This window comes from Erpetoichthys calabaricus, chromosome 2 (genome assembly GCF_900747795.2).
Source record: "Erpetoichthys calabaricus chromosome 2, fErpCal1.3, whole genome shotgun sequence".
Taxonomy (NCBI): Eukaryota; Metazoa; Chordata; class Cladistia; order Polypteriformes; family Polypteridae; genus Erpetoichthys; species Erpetoichthys calabaricus.
Genome location: NC_041395.2, coordinates 224387522 through 224411553, shown reverse-complemented (window position 1 = coordinate 224411553; position 24032 = coordinate 224387522).

Genomic DNA, 24032 nt, shown 5'->3' with positions numbered 1-24032 from the left:
AGAGACAATGACTGATACATAAGAAACTCACTATATAACAGGTTCATAAATCTTTCTATGGAGCGTCCCATAAAACCACAACTGTACAATTTGTTTTTGAATTGTGGCACAGGCAAGTTATGAAACTGGCTCAGTGTTACACTATAATCAGTGGTGAGTATGGTTTCTCCTTAAACCACTAAGTCAAATTGAGTGCCACAGGTAAAAAAAAAAGTTTTTACGTTAAGTCATTTCCAGTTAATAAATATACTAGTGATTGCTCTTTATCATTGAAATAAGATGATAAAAACAATAGGCCTTTAAGCAAAAAAGTTTCCAGCAGTGATTTCTATTATAAGTTCTGGAGTTACAGCCCTAAGCTCAGAGGAATAATGAAAATATTTTAAAACATTAAATATGCTTCTGTAAATTTCAGCTGACTGTTACATATCTATGAGGCTTCAGCAGTTCACTTATCTCTTTTTACTTCATCTTTTAATGGAGGCTGCACATTCTGGCTATTCCTCATTTTAATACCCACTCAGCCTTTTCTTCATTCTTGTTTTAGTTAGTCTACAACAATGATTGATTATTTTAGCTTCATGGCTGGTTTTAGGATGAACTAAATCCTCTCACTACATTGTCACCTTAACTATCTGCTGGTTTCATCATGGATTGATGGATGGTTGGATCAAGGATTGACTCCATTCTTGAGGTTTCTCTTTCTAATTTGTAATGTTCCCAACTCTTTAGTATAGAATATGTGACATAAATGAATGTATTGTTGTATTTCAACTTTCCAACTTCACTTGTTTTAAGTCTTTGGACTGTGACATGATTTTGAAGTGCTAGTGGAAAAAAGACAAGCTTCAGGTGTCCTTTGATGTTTTAAGGGGCAGTTTGTCTAATTACCAGAAAGCTACGAAATCTTCAAGGATAAAGTATTTTTCAGATATTACTTCAAATAATTGTCATAGACCTATAGTTTTATTTAACACTGTAAGCACTATTCTTAACTCGTGTTTTCCAACATGGTCTGACATGTCACCAACAGTCTGCAAGGATTTTCTCAGATTTTTTGTTCAAACAATTACTAGCATTGGATGCCTCGCTACACCTTCTGTTTTTGATCAGTTTGAGCCTGTATCTCTCCCTTTTTTGGCAGAAGTAATTAATCACCTTAAACCCAGAACTTGTCTGCTAGATACTGTTCCTGCTTGTCTTCTTAAAGATGTTTTTGAACTGGTTGGGCCTAGCATTTTGGACATTATAAATAGTTTTCTTGAGACTGGTTTAGTCCCAGCATTTTCTAAACATGCTGTGGTGTAGCCTTTAATTAAAAAAACAATCTAGATTTTAAAGAATTTTCAGACCCATCTCCAAGTTGCCCTTTCATTCTAAAATTATGGAGAACGTTGACTTTCTACAGCTGCAAACCTTTTTCAATGAAAATGGCATTATTGAAATATTTCAGTCTGGTTTTAAGAAACACCACAGCACAGAGTCTGCACTTTTAAGGGTTCTAAATGATCTCTTTTTAATACGTGACACTGGGCATACTGCTGTCTTGGTACTGTTAGATCTAACTGAAGCATTTGATACAGTTGACCATGACATCCTCATCATCTGACTTGAACAGTGTGTGGGTATACAAAAAACTGCTTTGAAATGGTTCAGGTCATACCTCACAGACAGAAGCTTTCAGGCATTCTCTCCTCATCCTCTGCCCCTATCACCTTGGGTACCTCAAGGATCTACAGTAATCCCTCCTCCATCGCGGGGGTTGCGTTCCAGAGCCACCCGCGAAATAAGAAAATCCGCGAAGTAGAAACCATATGTTTATATGGTTATTTTTATATTGTCATGCTTGGGTCACAGATTTGCGCAGAAACACAGGAGGTTGTAGAGAGACAGGAACGTTATTCAAACACTGCAAACAAACATTTGTCTCTTTTTCAAAAGTTTAAACTGTGCTCCATGACAAGACAGAGATGACAGTTCCATCTCACAATTAAAAGAATGCAAACATATCTTTCTTTTCAAAGGAGTGCGCGTCAGGAGAGAGAGAACAAAGCAAGCAGTCAAAAAAAAAAATCAATAGGGCTGTTTAGCTTTTAAGTATGCGAAGCACCGCCGGTACAAAGCTGTTGAAGGCGGCAGCTCACACCCCCTCCGTCAGGAGCAGACAAAGAGAGAGAGAGCCAGAGTCAAAAATCAATACGTGCCCTTGAGCTTTTAAGTATGCGAAGCACCATGCAGCATGTCCTTCAGGAAGCAGCTGCACACAGAAGGTAGCAACGTCCCTATCGTCTAGGTGTGCGAACAGCCCCCCTGCTCACACCCCCCTAAGTCAGCGCAAGAGAGAGAGAGAGAGAAAGTAAGTTGGGTAGCTTCTCAGCCATCTGCCAATAGCGTCCCTTGTATGAAATCAACTGGGCAAACCAACTGAGGAAGCATGTACCAGAAATTAAAAGACCCATTGTCCGCAGAAACCCGCGAAGCAGCGAAAAATCCGCGATATATATTTAAATATGCTTACATATAAAATCCGCGATGGAGTGAAGCCGCGAAAGGCGAAGCGCGATATAGCGAGGGATCACTGTATTCTGGGGCCTATTCTTTTTTCACTGTACATGTTGCCCTTAGAATCCATTTTGAAAAAAAAAAAGAGTATTTCTTTCCATTGCTGATGATGATACATAGATATATCTTCCACTGAAACAGATCAATAGCAATTCTCTTAAACCTTTATTGGAATGTCTGGAAGACACTTCAACTTTTCTTAGTTTAAATGACAAAAAAACAGAGATTGTGCATTTTGGACCTTCTGATCTTACTTGTCCATCCATCCATCCATTATCCAACCCGCTATATCCTAACTACAGGGTCATGGGGGCCTGCTGGAGCCAATCCCAGCCAACACAGGGCGCAAGGCAGGAAACAAATCCTGGGCAGGGCGCCAGCTCACCGCAGGATCTTACTTGTGCTCCTGCAATTAATCTTGCCCTTTGACAACCTACTGTAAGCCCATCGCAAAAAATCTTGGTGTGATTTTTGATAACACCCTCAAATTTGATAAACAAATAAATGCCACTGTGAAAGCTTGCTTCTATCAGCTCAGGGTATCAGCTAAGGTCAAGCCCTTTCTTTCTGTACATGATTTTGAAGCACTCATTCATGCATTTGTGTCTTTTCAGCTTAAGTATTACAACTCCTTATACATTGGAGTTAATTAGCCATCCCCTTCTCTTGTTCATCTAGTCCAGAACACTGCTGCCAGGCTTCTAACATGCATGTTAAAACAGAATCCCACCACACCAGTCTTAATTTCTCTTCACTGACTTTCTGTTTGCTACAGGATTGAGTTGAAAATTTTACTGTTTGTTTTTAATTCCCTGAATGGTTTAGCCCCCTTTAATCTTACTAACCTCTTAAACCCTTGCCTTACTCTCCTTCACAATCACTGTGGTCCTTTGACCAGAAGCTATTGATTGTGCTGAGTTCTAGACTGAAGCTTAGAGGGGACCGTGCTCCTGCAGTAGCTGCCCCTATGCTTTGGAACAGTCTGCCTTTTTATATTAGATCAGCATCAACTGTGCTCACTTTTAAATTTCGCCTAAAAATCTTTTTGCCATATATATATATATATATATATATATATATATATATATATGCCGTGCCGTGTGGTCTGCATGAGTTCTTGATATTTTTTAGTTTACAATTTAAAAACGGAATAAGAATCTGAAAATTGAACAACATTACATTAAAGTTCGATAATTTCTGAAAAAATGATACCAAACATATATATGTAGGTTTTAAAATAAGCCTGATTTAAAGCGTGACAAAAAACGTGACATAAAATCATTGCCCAAAATCGTTGCACTTGTAGGCTTAGGATTTTATATATATATATATATATATATATATATACTAGTTGTGTAAGGCTCCTAGAAACTATTGAAATCGTCAGAAACAAAACTGAAATGCAGACTCGGCGGTTTCGTTTTGCATGTGTGCTTTCCTCCCTTGTCTATCAGCGGCTAAGCGAATTTCTCTCTCCTCTGAGGTTTCATTTTGCCGATGTGTTCACCTCACTTGTGTACTAGAAGCTAAGTGAGTTTGCCTTTCCTCGGTGGTTTCACTTTGGCGACAGAGTCGCTTTCTTTCAGCTTTCATGCTGTAGCCTCATACTTCTTTCTTCTTCCGACTCGTTAACTTGAGGCCACCTTGCTGGCTTTTGAACTTCAAGCTATAGCCTCGCAATTCTCACACTTCTGGCCTGGACAGACACACACACACACACACTTCCACGCATAGATTTTTATATACAGTGGAACCTCAGGTCACGAACGTCTCGGAACACGTACAAATTGGGTTATGACCAAAAAAGTTCGCCAAACTTTTGCATCTGTTCACGACCATACACTCAGGTGACGAACAAGCCAGTTTCCCTTCTGGTTCGTACACGCCGATGATTTTCGCACATGTTCAGTCTCTCCCTGTGCATTCGCTGTGAACTCTTTGTGCTCTATTTCGTTTAATTTCTGGTTCGTACTCGCCGGTGATTTATGCATGTGTTCAGTCTCTCCCTGTACAGTACATTGTTCTCGGTCAGACGTGCATCGCGCAGAGGGACTTTGTGGTATAGCGGGCCCACAGCTCACGTCAAGAGGCCAGTTTTAAATAAATAATCGCCGCGCTTGCAGCTTAGTGAGGGGGCTAGGTGGTTGAGTGGCTGAAGCAGTTCCAGGGGAATTTGTGGTGTGGGCGTTTCTCACCTAAGTGCAAAGGTGAAAAACCGTCCACGTCCGTAATTATTCCCGGGGCTGCTGATTGCTACAGCTGCCACGTCCTCTTCATAAATTCATAAATAGAAGCGCGAGGCAGCTAAAGGGAGGAAAAAGAAAAGAAAGACGGAGGTTGCGGAGTGAGGAAGTAAGCAGGAAGCAGTGTGGAAAGAACCGGTGTGAGCGAGCGAGCAAGCACGTGTTTGCAGGCAGGCAGCTGGACAGTTAACCCAAGCAGGGGTGTTTGGCCGACACTCGGTGAGGCAGAAGGAAGCGGTCGCTCCAGCTGAGCGATCAAGGAGCTGGAGTGACCAGAAGAAGGACGGCTGGCCACGTAAGGCCGAGAAGGCAGCGGGAGTCGTGAGGCTTGGGCGATGAATTCCCTGATGTGGGCGTCCTGGTCACCAGAGAAGCCAAGTCTCGGTCTGGAGAGTGTGTGACTGAAGCCAGGGATCGGGAGGCCTCCAGACCAGAAGGAAGAAGGAAGGACAGCTGTAGGTAGAGTGGCTCCCCTGTTGCGAAGCCTGGATAGGGAGAAGCAGGGGGGTCACCAGTTAAAGAATGCACTGGGCTTGTTTTTAAAGAGACTGCTTCCAGCATTGTTTTAACCTTGTTGTATTTAATGAAGACTTTTTTCTATTGGATTTTAACCTCCGCTTCACTTCTGTTTTTATGGGATTATTTATTTATTGAAGGATTCTAAGAAAGCACTACACATTATTTAATTTGGACTTTGTTTTTGATTGTTGTTTCGTTGATTTTAATAAAAGCACTTAGCACTTTTTGCACCATCCCCTTGCTCCATTGTAGTGCCTCACTGTTGTGCTCATCGGTAACATTACTGACGGTGATGGGTTTAAGGGCTCCCGGAAGCGAGATGGGAGCATGCAGCGAACCCGCATCGTCACAGACTTTACCTCAAAACTGTAATCTCCTCTCCACCCAGTTCCTCCTCACTTCCTTCCAGAACTCGACTCACGCAAGGCTAGTTTTCTTGGTTGTTTATGGTTGGTTTTTGTATAAATTAAGGATTTTTAAAATGTTCATTTTTTTCCCTGTACTTAAAACTCATTAAAAAAAGTGTTTACAGCGAGCGGTTCGTAAGGCTATAGTGTGAACTCTTGCAATGTTAGTTTTCTCTGTTCAAGGTTTTCTCAGTGTTACTCAATATGACTCAGGCGCCGCCGTGAGTGGCAGCCTTTCCAGCAGCTCCATGTATGACTTTATCTTTTTACCTTTTTTCTGTATTTTTCTGTACTTCACTGTCAACTCCTACCACTTTCTTTTATGTGGACTAGTTCCCTTGTGAATTTCCCCTTGGGATTAATAAAGTATCTATCTATCTATCTATCTATCTATCTATCTATCTATCTATCTATCTATCTATCTATCTATCTATCTATCTATCTATCTATCTATCTATCTATCTATCTATCTATCTATCTATCTATCTATCTATCTCAATGTTTTTACATTTAGTTTACTATTACACTGTGCATTCTATGGTATAATTAACTATTTTTGTGCTTAAAAATCTTTAAAAAAAATATATTTACATGCAGTTCGTACGGTCCGGAATGGATTAATTGTATTTACATACAATCCTATGGGGGAAATTACTTTGGGTCACAACCAAATCAGGTTGCGACCAGAGTTTTGGAACGAATTACGGTCGTGACCCAAGGTTCCACTGTATAAGGTATATATGTATTGGTGTATTTATGGAAGCTGTACAGAACTTTGGTCAACTTCTGTTGTTTTAAATGTCCTCTATAAGTAAAATTGATTTGACTTGATAGGAAGTAAAGCATGTGAGGTGTGAGCATCCAGCTTTGCTTTGACTTTAGCATTAGTCTGTCACCACAACTTATGTTCTTTATTTTTTCATTCCTTAGCTCTTTTATTTCATTCTCTTACCCATGTCTGCTATATAACTTGTACTAAGACTGTGGTTCTATGATTTTGCTGCAACAGTGTCTCTGAAATTTAGTCCAATTTTCGAATACTACAGAGCTCAGAAGGTAAAACACTGCTTGTTTACGTTTATGGCGTAATCACAATTATAAGCCAACCTGAACTAAGATTCACTCCTATTGGTTCAACCTACATTACAGTAGAATGGCAGATGTGACAATTATAAATTTTTCACCGTGCCTGTAATTAATTATAGTTAATAAAAATAATACATGTTGTTTATAACACGTTTCAAAGTCAAACAGAACAGAATGAAAACAGGTAAAATAAATAAAAAGACACCTGTAAACGATAATAAAATCAATTACTGTATACATAGGATTTTGCAGACAGTTATAGTTTGTCTGTTTTTAAAAACTAGTAGTGATTTGACTTTACAAAGAAGCTGAGGAAGACCATTCCACGAGGATGTAAAAGACCCATAGTCCTCTTCATAGTCTTTGGAGGAGTGAGCAGAGGAATACCTTTGGATGATTGGAGTTGGCAGGCAAGAACACAAAAGTGTAGAAGGTCAGAAAGGTAGGATGGAGCTTGGTTATTTAAGGCTTTGTAGGCTAGCAAAAGTATTTTCTGTTACCAATAATTTAATGTTCACTTCCAATACAGAAAATTAAGCAGAACTGTACAGAACACATATTAACAGAATCCATGCCCTGATGACCTCCCTACCAAACCCCACACCCCACCTTGAGCTGAGGGGCATTGAACTATCAGAAGCGTCAGTGAGTAGGAGACATCCAGCATTTTAAGGACTGAACAGGAGTAGATCAGCTCTCAGTGGTTTTTGTGGATGCTTTGTTAAAACTGAATTTAGCAGAACAGCTGCCTAAACGGATGAGGTTCTGCTTGCAAGACCTGAGATGTAGGGAGGACAGATCTAGAGCTTTAGACAGTAGCAGCATATCAACAGACAGGAGCAAAGAAGATGAGGAGCGAGATATATACAGTAGATCCAAAGACAAAAAACACAAACAAGAGGGCAAATCCCAAACATGGTGAGTTCTTGGGACTCTCAGTAGGCAAAAGTGATAAACTCTGTGAAGGAACTGTAACGGGGTCTGTTAATAATTAGGATTTCAGGAACAGAGTTTTAGTTTCTAGAATATGGTCACATAGGTAGGAGGTGTGGAGGAAGGAGAGAGGTCTCAGAAATAACTGGCATTAATGAAAGAGGTTTATAAGCTGACTGCACAATACAGCATTAAGGTTAGAGATCAGGGGTTTAGAGAGGAGAAAGAATGAGACAGAAAGTCACAAGGGTGAGTAGGCAAATCTTAACAATGAATGAATTTCTCTCTATTATAAAAAAAATCTTGGAAGGGAGACTAGGGAGACGAGATGTGATCTTCTCAGATCTTCTTGGAAGACAATTTGACGTCATGCAAGAGACACTTTAACGTCACGCGAGACAAGGCAGTGAGACAACATTTAAAACAAGTTCACGGACATCTAACCTAGCAGTTGTTGGAATGCTTCTGGCAGACACGCTTCATGTGCTCCCAGCTCTTAAAACAATGACAAGCAACAAGCAGAAGACACAGCTCGCGAGCTGCAGCAAGCCAGCAGATGATCTGACTGCTTCTCCTTAGCTTGAGTCCCCCACTGCCCCCTTCACAATGCGTGCGGCAGAGACGTGAAGTGGCAAAAGGACACCTGCTGTACAGGTTTTTAAATGATCGACGCGCAGCACAACAAGCAGAATACACAGCTTGCCAGCAGCAGCAGCAGCAACAAGCCAGCAGATGATCCAACCGCTTCTCCTTAGCATGCATTCAGCCGCCCCCCCTTCACAACGCAAACGTTATTGTGTTCCATTTACACCACCATTTTGGTCACATGATTTTAGACACTTCCTCACCTCACCTAAGTTTACAAATTGCAAAAGCCTTCTTGATGATAAGTCTTTTGTTTAAAACAAATCTTTTCCTAAACTATGTTTTTGGTCTCAAATTGTGTCTGAATTTTTGAGTCACAACGTGGTAAAATGACTTAGGTGTATGAATATAACTTCACCATCAAATCAAAATGTTCAGCCAATACTGCAGTCTACATTTGCTCACTGGACCTTGCCTTGTGGAATGACTGTCCGCCCTCATTATTAACAACTAGATTCTGAAATAAGTCTAATATAAAGGTATGATTAAAAGCTCATCTCTAAGTCATAAAGTTACTGCTTTGCAAGTCATGTTGAATAAATCCTTAAAAATGATGCCTGTTTTCAACAACATGAGTGCATGCTCGCAGGGCCTTTCATTGTGAGGGGCCTCACTTAAATAGATTACACGTGTGTCAATGTGCATTGAAGTGTACAAGTGCCTAATGAGCAGATCTCTTTAATTATTTTTATGGATGGTAATTATTAATGTAATTACTAGGAGATGATGAAATGTCAACTGAACAGTCAGGATTGTTTCATCATAAACATTGTAGTGTGATAGAGCACCCTAATGGCACATTTTTGAGCTTTTAAAGTACAACGGCAACTTTTCATGTTTTTCCCTTCATTCTGGGTTGGATGTGTAACAGACAAATTTATTTAGAAGAGGCAAATAAATAAAATTAAGTTTATTCTGTTTAGGAGCCAGTTACAGTCAGGTCCATAAGTATTTGGACAATGACATAATTTGGCTCAGTACATCACCACAATGGATTTGAAACAAAGCAATCAAGATATGACTGAAGTACAGTCTTTCAGCTTTAATTCAATGGGTTTAACAAAAATATTCCATGAGCTGTTTAAAAAAGGCAGACATTTCTATACATGGTCCCCTTATTTTCAGATGTCCAGAAGTATTTGGACAAACTCACATAATCATAAATATAATGACTATTTCAATATTTGCTTGAAATTCTTTAAAGTAAATGACTGCCTGAAGTCTGAAACCCATGCTCATCTCCAAGTGCTGGGTTTTCACCATACAGTAATCCCTCCTCCATCGCGGGGGTTGCGTTCCAGAGCCACCCGCGAAATAAGAAAATCCGCGAAGTAGAAACCATATGTTTATATGGTTATTTTTATATTGTCATGCTTGGGTCACAGATTTGCGCAGAAACACAGGAGGTTGTAGAGAGACAGGAACGTTATTCAAACACTGCAAACAAACATTTGTCTCTTTTTCAAAAGTTTAAACTGTGCTCCATGACAAGACAGAGATGACAGTTCTGTCTCACAATTAAAAGAATGCAAACATATCTTCCTCTTCAAAGGAGTGCATGTCAGGAGCACAGAATGTCACATAGATAGAGAAAACAATCTCTAGCAAACAAATCAATAGGGCTGTTTGGCTTTTAAGTATGCGAAGCACCGCGGCACAAAGCTGTTGAAGGCGGCAGCTCACACCCCCTCCGTCAGGAGCAGGGAGAGAGAGAGAGAGAGAGAGAGAGAGATAGAGAGAGATAGAGAGAGACAGAGTTTGTTTTTCAGTCAAAAATCAATACGTGCCCTTCGAGCTTTTAAGTATGCGAAGCACCGTGCAGCATGTCGTTTCAGGAAGCAGCTGCACAAAAGATAGCAACGTGAAGATAATCTTTCAGCATTTTTAGACGAGCGTCCGTACCGTCTAGGTGTGCGAACAGCCCCCCTGCTCAATCCCCATACGTCAGGATCAGAGAAAGTCAGCGCAATAGAGAAAGAAAAGTAAGCAATCTAGCTTCTCAGCCATCTGCCAATAGCATCCCTTGTATGAAATCAACTGGGCAAACCAACTGAGGAAGCATGTACCAGAAATTAAAAGACCCATTGTCCGCAGAAATCCGCGAACCAGCAAAAAATCCGCGATATATATTTAAATATGCTTACATATAAAATCCGTGATGGAGTGAAGCCGCGAAAGGCGAAGCGCGATATAGCGAGGGATCACTGTAGTGATGCTTTGCCAGGCCTTTAATGTGGCTGTCTTCAGTTGCTGCTTGTCCACTGGACTTTCTGCCATCGGTTTTGTCTTCAGTAACTGAAATGCATGTCCAATTGGGTTGAGGTCAGTTAATAGACTCTTGGCCATTTAAGAATATTCCACAAATTTGTGCTGAAAAGCAATTGCTTTACTTACGCAGTATGTTTTGGCACATTGTTCATCTGTATTATGGAGCATTTTCCTATCAGTTGTGAAAGATCAGCATCGACACAGACTGACACAGACTCCAGATGTCGAAAGCACACCCGTTTATTGTACACAACACGCACAGTGCACAAAACACCACAATATAGCTCAGAGTCCCTTTTGTATTTCTTTTCTTCTGCCGCCTCTACTCCTCGTGTCACAAGCTCCGTCCTCTTCCACCGGACTCCTTCTCCCCAAATGGAGTGAGGCGGCCCCTTTTATGGAACACCTGGATGTGCTCCAGGTGCTCCCTGATGATTTTCCGGCAGCACTTCCTGGTGTGGTGGAAGTGCTACCCTTGCACCCGGAAGCACTCCGGGTGTTTCTGGTTTCTGTCCCGGCAGCACTTCCTGGTGTGGCGGAAGTGCTGCAGTCCATGGCTCTGGAACCATCCAGATGCTCCCTGGTGGCGGCCACGGACCCCCACAGGGATGAGCTTCCCAGCTCTGTATCTGTGGTCCTGATGGAATCCAGGGGGGCTGCCCTCTTGCATCCAGGGGAATATATTGCCCCTCTCCTGGGGCCTCATGTATAACGCCGTGCGTAGAACTCACACTATAACATGGCGTAAGCACAAAAGCGGGATTGTGCGTACGCACAGAAAAATCCAGATGCAGGAATCTGTGCGCACGCATACTTTCATGTTCTTCCACTACATAAATCCCGATTTGCGTGAAAAGTAACGCACGTGCACGCGCCTTCTGTCCCGCCCCAACTCCTCCCAGAATTACGCCTCTTTGAATATGCAAATCAATATAAATAGCCTTCTGTGAAAAGACAATGGGAAAAGCACAGGGGAAAATATAAGAATTTCAGCGAATACCAAGTGGAGGCAAAGGAAAAACATACTATTTGTTGGTTTAAACAGTGGTATAATCAACAAAAGAAAGTTGATCGAGTGACAGAGTGTCGGAGAAACTCGAAAGATCAAATTCACAAAGTCGCACAGTGCCCGAAATAAAAAAGAAATCACATATCAAAGTCGCTGTGAAAAGGCAAGTTGTAGCCCACCGTCTGAGTGTCATATGAAAGCGTATTAGGGTACAAACAAAAAACATAGGCACACAGTGGGAAAAAAGCACGAAATGTCAACTTTAATCTCGAAATTTCCACTTTAATCACGTAGTTTATTTTGCCATTAAAGTAGAACATCATAAACTTCATCTTAAAATCGTTTATTTTACTAGTTTCTCAAGTAGCATATTAAATGCTTTTTTCTGTGTTCGATCTTCTATGTGCTCTATGTGTGTGAATCACTACGTGCTTCCGTTCTTTCTCTTTCTCTGACAGGACACAGAATGCATTACATTCGAGATATTACAGCTCTCTGAATAATTAAAATACTGAGATGTATACGTGATATCATTTTCATGATGATAGGAATGAAAGCATGTTATTAAACATGGGAACACGGTGGCGCAGTGATTGTTCATATCTCACGCAAGAGGCTTGCTGCACCATGTGTGACCTTCGATGAAATAATGTATTACAGAAGTACTGTCTCTTTCAAACGTACTAACCTCCAATTCCTGTCCATACTTTTCTTTCTCCAATCGCCACACAATCAGCTCTGTAATAGACGTTAAGCCATTTGTAAGCTTAGAACGCCGATTCTTCAAAACTTTTAAGGAACATTGAAATATCTTCGTAGTACATGTTTAATTATTCTATTCGTCTATCCTTCCAGTGTCGCGTCAGCACCAGCAAGAATACAGCGCAAGGCAGGAGCTATCCTTGAACTAGCTATACGCTGCGGCACCGTGTCCTCACATGTTTAATTATTAGCAATACAGATTATTTAAATGAAGTTAAAGTTTTATCTGTATACTATAAGCAACATATTTTGCTGCATTTCATCTTAAAAATGATATTGTCATCATACGCGCTTTATAAAGTGCCGCAGGTTGTGCAATATTATAACTGTAGTGCAAGTTTACAGTGAGGTGATTGAGTGCGTTTATAGTTCTTGGGATGAAACTGTTTCTGAAACACGAGGTCCGTACAGGAAAGGCTTTGACGCTTTTTGCCGTGGTTGAGGTAGTCTGTACTTGAAACTGTATACCGATAATTCTCTTTCCGATCATCTGCTGCTGTGATTCACACTCAGATACAGTGATATAAATACTCCGAGTGGTGCAGTGAGAGTAATATGGAAAAAGATGATCCGCAGTGGCAACCCTTAACGGGAACAGCAAAAAGAAGAACAAGATGCAGTGAGCGTAACAACGCTAAAGCAGTTCTGGTATTTGGAATACTATGGCTATTCCCTGGCCCATTATATTGCAGCAGGTTAATTACAATCAGATGCATTACACTAATAAACAATATGCAGTTAATTTCAGTGTATTTATAAAGCCGCGTCAGGAATGTGGAGCTAAGAAAGAAAGGATGAGCACACAGGAACAGTAGTTTGACCATTCTGTGGACCATTATATTGTTACAGGTTAATTACAATCAGATGCATTAAATTTATGAACGATATGCGGTTAATTTCAGTGTATTTGATAAAGCCGCCGCCGTGGATGTGGATCTAAGAAAGAGTAACCACACAGGAACAGTAGCACTGCTTTGACACTGGGTGCCGCCAGTCTGCAAAACCGGGCGGATAAATTGCGTACGCCAAGGAATGAGTTACCGTGGAAATGTGCGTGGCTTTACGCCAAGTTTAGGTTTTATACATCGCGATTTGAGCGTGGAAAGGTTCGTACGCAACATTTCTGTGCGTACGCACCGTTTATACATGAGGCCCCTGGTCCTTCCTTGTTCCAGGCGTACCGGTGGGGCAATGTCCCTGGACGTCTGCCACACAGCTTTGCAGCATTTGGCTGAATATGAGCAGATAGTATTGTTCTATACACTTCAGAATTCATCCTGCTACTTCTGCCAGCAGTCATATCATCAATAAACACCAGTGACCGACTTCCATTCCCAGCCATGCATGATCACGCTATAAAATTGTTCCACCATGTTTCACAGATAATGTGGTATTCATCAGATCACGAGCTATTTTTTCTCTTCTCTATACTCTTCTCTTTCCATCATTCTGGTATATATTGATCTTAGTTTCCTTTGTACAAAGAAAAGTGTTCCAGAACTGTACAAGCTTTTAAAAAAACATTTTCTGGCAAAGTCTAATCTGTCCTTCCTATGCCTGAGATTTACCAGTGATTTGCACCTTGTGGTAAACCCTCTGTCTTTACTTTAATGAAGTCTTCTCATGATTTTAGACTTTGGCAGTGATAGGTCTACCTCCCAGACAAGTGGTCTTGTGAAAGGGTTCTTCTTCACAAAGTACAGAATTCTACAATCATCCAGCACAGTTGTCTTCTGTGGTTTTCCAGACCTTCTGGTGTTGCTGAGTTCACCAGTGTGTTCCTTCTACTTAAGAATGTACCAAATGGTTGATTTGACCGCTCGTCATGTTTCTGCTATCTCTTTAAAGGGTTTGCTTTGTTTTCTTAGTGTAATGATGGACTGTTTTAACTTGCATGGTCAGCTCTCTATTGACAGCTTCCAAATGCAAATTCTGCACTTGGAATCAATTCCAGACCTTTTACCTGCTTAACAGTTAATGAAATAATGAGGAAACTGCTCCTGCCTGGCTATGGAACAGCTTGTCCTTCAAATGTCCATATACTTTTAAGCCCTTAGGAATTTTGGGGGGTGGGGATCTTATGCAGAAAAATGCAGTCATTTAAACCTCTTATATTAAATCTGAAAATCTACAATTCAATTACATAATGATTGCTTAATTTCAGATACATTGTGGTGGCATACAGAGCCAAAATTATGAAAATTGTGTTACTGTCCAAATACATATAGACATGATCATACATGTATGCAGTGACCACTGCTAAATTCCTGAAATGACTGAGGTGTCTATCAAAACAAAAAATATTTTTAGGCCCCACTTTTGCTATCTAATTTTAATTCTTCTAATTTAAACTCTGCAAGAGATGTTTCTGTTCATCAAGACCTTGTAGTCAATATGAAGAGAGAGGAAACAAACAACTAATCTAGCCAGTCATGAGAATGTCAGATGAACAGAATCAGAGACTCTTCGACTGACTGTCATATGGTGACACCTTCTTGGAGTGCAAGAAAGCACTACACACCTGCTAAGGCCATGAGGAATAATGTCAAATTTTGGCATTGCCCTCTTTGAGTCTACCAGGTTATTAATTTGGCAGCAGTTTATTGAGTTTGTATTGGAGGTTTTCTGTACGAATCATGCAAGTTCAAGTTTAACTTTAAATGTATTGTCACATTTACAGTTACACTGACAATCAAAGTTGATTCATTAATGTGTGTAAGAAAGAGTAGCATTTGCTAAAACACTTTAAACTGCTGTGTGTATTTTATAACATAAGAGCTACCATAAGAAGAAAAACTGAAAATTTATAAACATATTATACTTCAGACAAAGAATTATAACTGCTTTGTTCCTCAAAATATTCCCTTCTGTAAAACAATTCCTTTTTCAGTCTCTGTTCTCCTAAGTGGATGTTTGTGCTTTAAACAGGGACTTTGTGTCTGATGTTGTGATGAAATGATTGCATGTGGCAGTGAGTACACTGTGTATCTGTCAAACTTATATGACCACAGCAACAACTTACAATAATTCTAGTTTTTTGAAAGTCAATAGATGGCTAAAATGGATGTACAGTATTTTGTGAAATTTAATGCCAGCATTTTATTATGAATGCCAGATTGTAAACTAGTGTTTCATCTTTCTAACTTAAGGTATTAATATCAAAAAAATCTTTGCTAATGAATTGATGAATGCAAAGTTTATTTAAGATTGAACTGCTTCTGTTTACTTATTTTCATATTATTAAAATTTGTATATTTTGATTGATTTTTCATTTAAGGAAGACATAAGCTGGAGGTAAAGTAATTATACACACTACTGCTAGCCCTGGGGAGTAGTGATGTAATGTATGTTGATTAGAATTTCATTGTGCTATGTACACGTGATGACAATGATCCTATAAACCAATAAAGCTGTGTCATATATGCTCACAGATATCATAGGTGCTCATTACAGACAAGTCAACCATTGATCATCGAATGTGTCTTATTTGTTGTATTCTAACTAACTGAATTGTCATCGTATGTGTGTTGTTCCTTTTTTCAATGGCAGAGACAGATTTTCCTAAAGTTTAAACCAAACATATGCATTTAAAAGGCACAGAACAACCTCATAGCCATTAGCAATCCTAATCAACTTTGTTATAATCTCTCTATATGTCCTCTAAACATATTCTCCACTGAAATTATAAAAAGAGGCCTGCCTTCCCTTTGACTTAAGAAAAGCAATCAAGAGACGTGGTGTTTGCACTTAAACAGAAAATGGCCACTGTTATATTGTATGCCAACTGGTACATGTATGGGCTTAGCAACAACACCTGGGGCATAGCAACAGCATGACTCACAGCAGGTTGGCGTATGTCTCTGATCATATCATTGGCATGCAATACCTGAACATATTCAAATGAACAAAACAATCACAAATGTACAGTATTAACATAACATTTTCAAACCCAAATATCTTCCAAACCCACTTTATCCTGAGCAGGGTTGCGGGGAAGCTGGATCCTATCCCAGCAAAAACAGAGTGCAAGACAGGAACAATTCCTGGACAGGGCCAGAGCACCTGGAGGAAATGCGGGTGGACATAAGGAAAACATTCAAAGTCCATGTAGGGGGAACCCCAAATGTGATCCATGACCTCCTTGTTGAGAGACAGCAGACCTACTTAATCTAGGGTCCAATCTCTGGACACAAAGAAGAAAGCCCTTGCCAGTGCACCAGTCAATCACAGAGACCCAAATGTAAACACCAATAATTAACAAATATTTACACAAAAGAGTGCTAAAGAACTCTCAAACACAACCACACGCTGACATAGCTTGTAAGTTACTGTAAATGGTCTCATTCTGCTCCTGGTCCCAACACAGACTCAGAGACAACAATGTTTGCATGAACTAAAAGTATTTATTTCTGGAACAAAGGGAGACCATTGAATAATGAAATATCACACATATATTAAAATATATACATATATGCCAGGCACAACTTTATTATTTTAATCTCACTTAGCCTATATAAAACAATATACTGTACTTTGATAAGGTTAGACCATACTTACGTCTTCTCGTAAGTTCTTTGATAGTTCAACCCCAAGGTATCCACTTGTATTTTGACAGGTACATGGTTCATCAATGCTTTACTTGCAGTGTTAACAGAAAGTACAAAATCTGTTAGGCTGAATTCCTCCTGTCTCCTTCTTATTTCCTGTCATCATCGCAAAAGAGACTGCTTCATTCTGCCTCCTGAGTATGAAAGAAACAACTAAAGAAGTCACTTGAGACATGCACCAGTAACAAGTACATGTTCGCTTTTTTAAGTTTAGTATAAAAAAAACATTGGTAAAAGTAATACCAACATTCAATATACTGTTAATACTATGGTCAATGGATGAAACTTTCACAGCTGTTAAGGTCACTTTAAATATGTACATTTTACTATAAATCTAATCAATAGACATAAAAACAATTTGGGGTAATGATATAAGACATGGTTACTGTTGTAAAGAACCAACCGTTCATACAAGGACTAAAATGATACAGCTGATCTATTATCTCCATTACCTCTCCGGTCCCCCTCACCTCAGTATATTTCTCAATTTCCTTTGCTATAATTAATCTTTTGGCCACACTTTAATTTAGAATGCCATCATCTCCTTTCTTTCAGACAGAGCTTTGTATATTCTTTGCATGGGGCAACCAGTTATTCCCAATCCTGAGTATCATTTCCAAGGTTAAACTGAAAAATATGCCTGGTTTCAGACAACACTTTACACATTACTCTCTTGGACCATGGCATTCACATTTCAAGTGCCATGGTTCTTACAATAAAACCAGGGTGCCAGCCTTTAACAAAGCATAATGTGAAGTCAGTGCCCCAGACCATTTTAGGGATACAAGATGCAACCTAGCTCAAAGCAAAGCTAGGTCAACCTTATCAAAACTTTAAGGAATCCACCAGATGATCTTTTACTGTTATGATTTACTGCACACCAAATGGCCAAAAGAGGTTCAGGCCTCAAAATACCCAAAACCTAGACCACTACTCCCTTGGTCTGGAACCCAAAGGCAGACTTCAGACTAGGCTGTCTGACTTTGGACTTGAGAGGCAGGCATCTAAAACTATGTAGGATCCAAAAATTGAGAAACCGGCTTTTAAAGTTCAAAATGCTCTTAAAATTCCAAATTCCATTAGGATGCCTCTCAACAGAGAGAAAACATAAAAACTATGATTTGAGAGACTATCTGTACCATTATTCTTTATCACTGAAAATATTTATTTAAAAAAATATAAAATTACAAAAATGCTCGAAACAGCAAAAAAAAAGAGTTGTCTTAAAGGCAATCCAACGTTTAACAAGTCTGAAAGCATAATCTGTAGCAGAAATCCAAGAATCAGAAAATCAAACAAGAAAACATTAACCACACATATAATCCTTCCACTTCAAAACACCACAACCTGAGATCCTCAATTATGGGCCTTAAATGGCCAGAGAGAGTGGTGACGCCACGGTGAACCTGCCTCTTGAGGTTTCACTGATACACCACACAGAATGGTCATGCATTTAAAGGGACAAACAACAAATAAGAAATAATAAACTGTCTGATGGAAATTACCTTAAAATATAAACGATAATTACATACATCATAGGATAAGCCCTGGCTGCAGCATAGTGCTTACAGTAAATTACACATACACATTTGGTCTTTCCTTGGTAAACACATGGGTCACTTGGGCACGGAAATCATGCTGTAACTGCCAGTCTTAAAGTTCCTTCAACTGTTTCAACAGGCAGACCACACGGGCAAGACACCTTACCTGACCTGAGACCTCTCCAGGTTGTCAGGCTTCTTCTTCCTACTTCCAAGCAGGTACAGGCATTAATTGCACCATTAATACCTTTTGGGAGTTTTGGAGCTACTATACCTGATCTAATGGAACAACACTCACAATAGAAAATCGACTGAGGCCTAAATACCCACAAAAACAGGCCAGTGCATTACCTAGCTCTCCTAGAATAGGCCTCATCTTAGGCAGCCTGACCTTCCAATTACAAAGGCAGGTTTTGGGCCTGTCCAGGTTAGAAAACTGGGGATCAGGCTTTTACATTCAAATGTCCCAAAATATATCAAAATGCTTCCCAAGAAAAAGGAAAAATGTGAAAAAACAAAACAAAAAAAAAACTTTGGCTTGCGAAACAAGTCCAAAAAGAAACTTTATTAGTTAAGAATTTAATCATATAAACAAAAAAAATGGAAAAAAATTTCTAACCGACAGTAACAAATCTTGATCTGCAATCCAGTAATCAACATTCAAGAACAAAAGTAAAAACCCAATCAGCCATAAAATAAACATTTACAAAAAATAGAACTCTCCATGTGTCAATGATCCACTAAAGGATTCATTCCCAGCTTAAGAATATAAAAGCTGAAGATGGTCCTTCAGCAATGAAACCAGGCCGGTCCCACCTCTTGTGGTTCCACCCACAAAATACAAGGAGCACAACAGAACATAGTACATTACATACTGTGGACTCAGAAAGTATTTAGACCCAATCACTTTGTACACATTTTATCATGTTGTAGATTTGATTATAAATAAACAAGTCTGTCATTTTCCCATATATAGTTAGGTCTGTAATTATTTGGACAGTGGCACAATTTTAACAATTTTGGATCTGTACACCACCACTATGGATTTAAAATCGAGCAATTATTATGTGATTGAAGTGTAGACTTTTCAGCTTTAATTTAAGGGGTTTACCAAAAATATCGTATGAGCTGTTTAGGAATGACAGTCATTTTTCTGAATAGTTCCCCAAAGTATTTGGACATTGGACTGGCAAGCTGTTCCATGGCTAGGTTGGAGCAGTACTCTCATTATTTCATTCATTATTAAGCAGGTGAAAGTTCTGGATTTGATTCCAAGTGTGGAAGTTGCATTTGGAAGCTGTCACTGTGAACTCTCAATATGAGGTCCAAAGAGATGTCCAGGCAAGTACAAACTGTCCATCATTAGGCTGAGAAAACAAAACAAACCATATACAGAGAGACCAGAGACTCAATGTGTGGTCAAATCAACCATCTGGTACATTCTTAAAAGGAAAGAACACACTGGTAAATTCAGCAACACCAGAAGGTTTGGAAAACCACATAAGCCAACTGTGCTTGGATGATTGCAGAATTCCATCCTTGGTGAAGAAGAACCCCTTCACAATATTTAGCCAAACCAAGACCACTCTCCAGGAGGCAGACTTATCATTGCCAAAGTCTAAAATCAAAACAAGACATGAAAGTAAAGACAGAGGGTTTGCCACAAGGTACAAACCACTGGTAAACCTCAAGCATAGGAAGGACAGATTAGACTTTGCCAGAAAACATTTTTTAATAGCCTGTCCAGTTCTTGAACAATTTTCTTTGGACAAAGAAAACTAAGATCAATTTATACCAGAATGATGGAAAGAGAAGTGTATAGAGATGAGAAGAAATTTCTCATGATCAGATGAATACAACATCATCTGTGAAATATGGTGGAGGCAATTTTATGACATTGGGATGCATGGCTGCAAATGGAAGTCGGTCACAACAAAGCATCAGTAAAGTGGAAACCCATCATTTGGAGATGGCCATGAGTTCCAGACTTCAGGCAATCATTGACTGTGAAGGATTTTCAATAAAATACTGATATTTATAATTGTGTTAGTTTGTCCAAATGCTTTTGAACCCCTGGAAATGGGGCACCTATGCAGAAAAATGGCTGTCATTCCTAAATGGCTCATAAGATATTTTTGGTAAAGCCCTTAAATTAAAGCTGAAAGTCTACACTTCAATCACATAATGATTGTTTTATTTCACATCACTTATGAAAATTGCGTCACTGTCCAAATACTTATGGACCTAACTGTATCCACATTCAATAATGACAAAGTGAAAATATGTTTTCAGAAAGGTTTGCAACAAAACAAAAAATACATAAAATAATAAATATTTGAAAACTAATAATTTTAAATAAACAAAGAAGGCACAAAAAAGGAAAACAAACATAAGCCAAGGAACAAACCCTGCCTGAAGCATCACAATACCATTCATAATATCACAGTGTCCCATGTTGTTCTGCTACAATTACAGTCTTAAGTGAATTGTGACATTGTTGCTGATTTATTTTTCATTCAATTTCTTAAAATGTATTTTATATAAAAATCAAAAAAGCAAACACATTAGGCCAAAATTGCACACTCCAAATGAAGCATGACTGCAAAAAGCCATTTTTGGAAGAACAAATTTCTTTAATAATGAGAGAAAGTAAGAGGTCAGTCTTATGTCACGACTCAGCATAATTGGCTAACAAAGTTTTCTCCAAATTTTCCCAGTGATTACTACCACTGGGAAGGGCCTTCATGTGAATTTTCCCACTGGGAAGCTTATGTTTCTCATATCTACCAGGGCACACAATTTGGCTTCTTCCCTCCCCCTGAACCCTTGCCCCCATGGGAAGGGTTACCATGAGATAATATCCTCTTACCATATAAGACTGGTTATTGTTTGCAGACTTTCAGGCTGATATTACGTGTTTACTTAAGATTCTTCATCATGTTTGCATTAGCTGCAGATAAACTTAGAAGAACTCTTCTGTTTAACAACAATGAAGTGTTTTAATAATTTGGTTTATTAATATTTAACCAAACTTTACAACTGTTAAGCAGTTTGGTGTTTAAATCATTTTCTGAGATTAGATTAGTGATTTGTTGCTCATTTCTTAGAAGGCATAGAATATAAAGATGTTTTTTTAAAAAGTGTCTAAACAGCACATGGAGCTCTGTAACTGGTCCTAAATTATAGAAACACTATCACAGACATACCATCTGGAAGACTGCAGATAAGTGTGAGTGTTGTTTAAAACAAAACAGAGCACAGTATAATTTTATGGGCAGATCATAAGTAAATAAAAGAAGTCTTATTTGGATAATTTCAAGTCTTAGACCTTTGAGGAATGTGGGCAATATTACTCTTAATGCTAGTAACCCAAATAAAAGGACATCAGTTGGGCAAAACATAGGCAACGGATCTAAGCAAGTCTGCGTAACATATTTAAAAGTCAGTGTAGGCCCAAGAGACATGCTGTATTCACAAACTATGGGCCCAGTAGGAAATTTAGGTTTCCCGGGGGAAATTTCACATGAATGCCCTCTGAAGTGGTAGCTCCCAGTGGGACAGTTCACACAAAACATTGCTACCTACATGAGAGGAGCTGTGACCTCATTTGTGATCTAATGCTGAGCTTTCATCTCATTCAATAATATTAAATAAGAAAAATTATAAACAAAATCAACCACTTTTGTGGTTGAATTATATTTTGAGCAATAATATTAAATAAAAAAATTAAAATCAGATCAGTCATATTTCTGGTTGAATTATATTTGGAGCAACATAATATAATGCAATAAGAATGTTTTTTATTTTCACAAAAAAATCTAGCTTATCTTTAATTGTCTTTTGTGTGGACCACACAGCAAATCAGCAGTGACCTGGTTTTCCTCTGAAAAACCTGAGGGAAAATTTCACATGAACACAATTGTTGTGATGTGAGATTTTGCATATAAGTTGATAAATATTTTGTATGTCTTTATTTGTAACTTAGGCAAAGCAAAGTAATATTAGTGTTACATTAGTGAGAAGCATTCATGTTTACAACACCCCCCCCTTTTAGGAATGAGTGTCTTTGAATTTTACAACAGAGTTGGGGGAAACTGCCTCAAACCACTTTGGCAAGTGTTTCTCTGCTAAAGTCTCTCTATCATCCCTGGCACAAAGCCAGGCTGCCTAACTGCCAAGCTTTACCTTAACATATGGTTTTGGGGGGTGACAGGTGTGTAGGTGTTCTATTCCCCCATTGGTCTGAAGTATGGCTGTTTGGAACTGGCTTGTATCAGAAGCCTTTAAGTACTATGACACCCGATTGGCTATAGGGGTTGGACAGAAAATCTATAAATTTGCTCACTCCCTCACTCTCTCTCTCTTACCAAACTGATGCATGAACTTAAAAGGACAACACAATGAAGAGCACAGCTCAGCAGCCATATTGAGACAGGCATGCGGCCTGTTCTGAAGAAAGCTGACCACCAATGATGCCTTAAGTAGAGACATTTTAAGTAACTAACAAGTCTGTGTGCCACCTGAAGTACACATCACCATTTATCAGGTTGTATGGTTGCCAATATTCAAATGTACTTTGCATATTGTTATTATTTATGACTATTATCAATAATACATTATTTAAATTGTAACTTAACTCCTGCTTGTCTTTTACTACACCCAATTGCTTCAGGTTATAGATGTAGAAGGGAAGGTGGGGAGAAGTTATATACTATAATACCTTATAAACAGTGGTAAGTCTGTGAGATTAGAGGCATTCTGACAAAGGCTACATATTAATAATACAAAAGGGGAAAGTAGAGCAATATATTACTCTACCAAGACAAAACAACAATAAAGTGGGAAGGTGAGACATCACGAGTAACTCCAAACATTCCCATAGCATGTGAACATGGCAGCAGATAGGTGGTAGTAGCATTACTACATAAATCTGATACTTGAGTGGTATCTTCAATGGCATAGGGAGAGGATCTCATTAACTGAGAATCATTAAAAAGTAGTAATCAAGTAAATCACAAATGGAGGACTGCGTGTTGGCCATAAGTCCATAAATTATCTCTCATCCTAGATGTATAGTAAATTTGGAAATAGCATCTACACACAGGTAAAAATATCCACCAACTGCTGGAGCTCACAGTGTTCAAAGTAAAGAGAGGCAACTGCACAAAGGCAGTTAGGTAGTATAGCCAGATCTTCACAGACAGATTGGTTTAATCGTGTTCCCATAAAATAGTTCAGTGTGAGCCAATTACAAAGAGATAGTGACATCAGAATACTTACAAAAACCCAATTAGGAACTTGAACTTAGAAAATGTACCTATATATCAGCACATTTTATTTTCTCAGCATGAAGGGTATTTGGCTAAAGGGCTTGAGTTTGTTTTCCCAACACAGAGTATATTAAAGCAGAGTAGCTGTCCATAAATCTGTTATGTTTCGTAATGTGATTC